This window comes from Triticum dicoccoides, chromosome 7A (assembly GCF_002162155.2).
Source record: "Triticum dicoccoides isolate Atlit2015 ecotype Zavitan chromosome 7A, WEW_v2.0, whole genome shotgun sequence".
Taxonomy (NCBI): domain Eukaryota; kingdom Viridiplantae; phylum Streptophyta; class Magnoliopsida; order Poales; family Poaceae; genus Triticum; species Triticum dicoccoides.
In genome coordinates this window covers 50,284,376-50,286,657 of record NC_041392.1, presented here as the reverse complement: position 1 = coordinate 50,286,657, position 2,282 = coordinate 50,284,376, and positions in this window count along the sequence as shown.

The window sequence follows — 2,282 nt, the reverse complement described above, 5'->3', positions numbered from 1 at the left end:
TCTCGGCGAGGCGCAGAGATCGGAGCAAGCATGCATGCAGGGGGACGTCGGCAATCGTCCGGTGGATCGATCGAGCAAGCGTAAGGCAGTGTGCTGTGATCGATCGGGCGAACGTTTTTATTTTCGACACGATCGGGCGAACGTAGCAACGGCGCAACGCAGCGTGAGCGGCGCGTGTCGGAAGGCCCAAGGCCCAGGCGTGCGGAAGGACCGGCAGGAAGCTAGCGCGACGCTTGGCTGGACGTGAGGCTGCGAAGCTGCGTGCTCGTGCATCGTATGTGAGATTTGTCTAAAAGAAGAAAGATTTGTTCTGGAAAAGAATACCAGGTCTCCACGTATGACACGGAAGATAGGCAGGCAAATCAATCGGCGGAAGGAACATCTAAGGCACGTATATTCATTGAAAAACCAAGGACTTTGGCAAAGCAAAGCTAAGCATCGGAAGCTGAAGCAAAGGAAGAGCAAATTCACGTGAAGACCAACCAGTTGATTTATTACTAGTGGTACACACGTTCTGTGAACTAACCTATGGTTGAATAATTAGAGAGATTGTGGTATCCCAGCCCATCAGGGGTCAAGTCCTGGTGCTCGCATTTATTCCAAAATTTATTTCAGGATTTCTGGCAAAAAGTGGTACACATGTTCTGGCATTGCGTTGAAAGCTTGGTTAATTTTTTACGTAGGGCATCTCCAACGCATACCCTCAAACCGCCCGCATACGTCTGGACCACGCGGTATGAACGTGTTGTGTCAACCAACGCGGGCCTGTGTATCGATCCGCGGGATGGTCCGGACGCACTTTTTCCCGCAAACCAGAGACAAACTAAGATGATGGAAGGAGGGGCCTTTGCGGGCGTCCAGACCGCTGCTACGCCCGCGTGTGACCATGGTCCAAACGAATTTTCTCCCGTAAACTACATACAAACTAAGAGGATGGGGTAGGGGGCTTTGCGGATGTACTTCCTTCCGTGCTTTCCATCGAACGCCCATGGCGCTTGCCGTTCCGCATTGATGCCGGCCCAGAGCATGCAGTGTCCGCCACTGATCCCGCGATTAGACTGGACGATAGGGCGGCGGTGATGTATGTGACCGGGGCGTCGCCGTTTCAATGCGGATGCCACGTCCTCATAAACTAGGGATGAAAATGGAGTGGAAAGTTTCCGCTGTTCCGGAGGGAAAATGGAAACGGAGAGGAAATATGAAATTTGCAAAACGGAAATTTGCAAAACGAAAATGGAAATGGAATTTTTTATGCGGAAACGGAAACAAAAACAGAATAATGTTTTCCGGTGGAACACACGTGGAAACAGAACTTTCCGTTTTCGTTAATATGAAATTTCCGTTTCTACTATAGGCACATGACTGCTTTGCAGCCCAACTACCAAACAATACACAATGATACATTGAGTAAAATGAGCAGAATGTATTATTTGAGTACCAAGTTTTACTACCACACACATACTCAACTAGACCCTATACGAAATTGTCATGTACTACTATAATACTACCCTATTATACCAACACAACCATATTATTTTGTAGCCATGTTAACAATTCCATCAATTTGTTTGTTTTTTGTTTGTATTTCCCTATGATTCAAGGGGGTTTTAATTCCGGTCAACAAACAATTTTGTTTCCGTGTCCGCTCTGTATTCGCTCCGTGTTTGTTTCTGGTAGTATCTATTTCCGTATTCGTTTTCGGGGTTTCTGTATTCATTTCCGCTTCTGCAAAAAAAATGAAAACACCAACTCCGCCGTTGCGCCCCATTGAAGTGGGCTGATCGCCCCTTCGACCGGCCTGGCCATTGCTATTTAAGCCATGCATTAGCGACGCACAGAGGCGCACTCCCTCTCCTCGAGCACCGTCCACCTCCCCTTCCCCTATCACTATGCCCGATCCCCTCCTCCTCTCTGAGATCAGAGGCGATGCCGAAGTCATGTAGCTCCGTGTCGGCAGGCGAAGTCGGGTGAAGCTCTTCGTCCGGTGGTTCTTGGCGCCGCCACCATTGCTCTTCAGGCCCTTAGGCATCCATGGTGGTCGGCTCCTCCACCAAGGAGGAGATCGTCATCTCCTCCTGTGACAAGGAGGACCAGATGCCGCAGTAGCAGCCAGACCAACCACCATAGCAGCGGCCCCGCCTCCTCTCCGAGGCTGCTGTAACGGATGAGGAATTCATCCATCAGACGAAGATAGTGACGGAGCGTTGGCTCCATCACAGGGGCTTGTTCCCACCATCGCCGACGCGCGTCAAGGTGTAGTTGCCATCTCTAACGCGCCACCA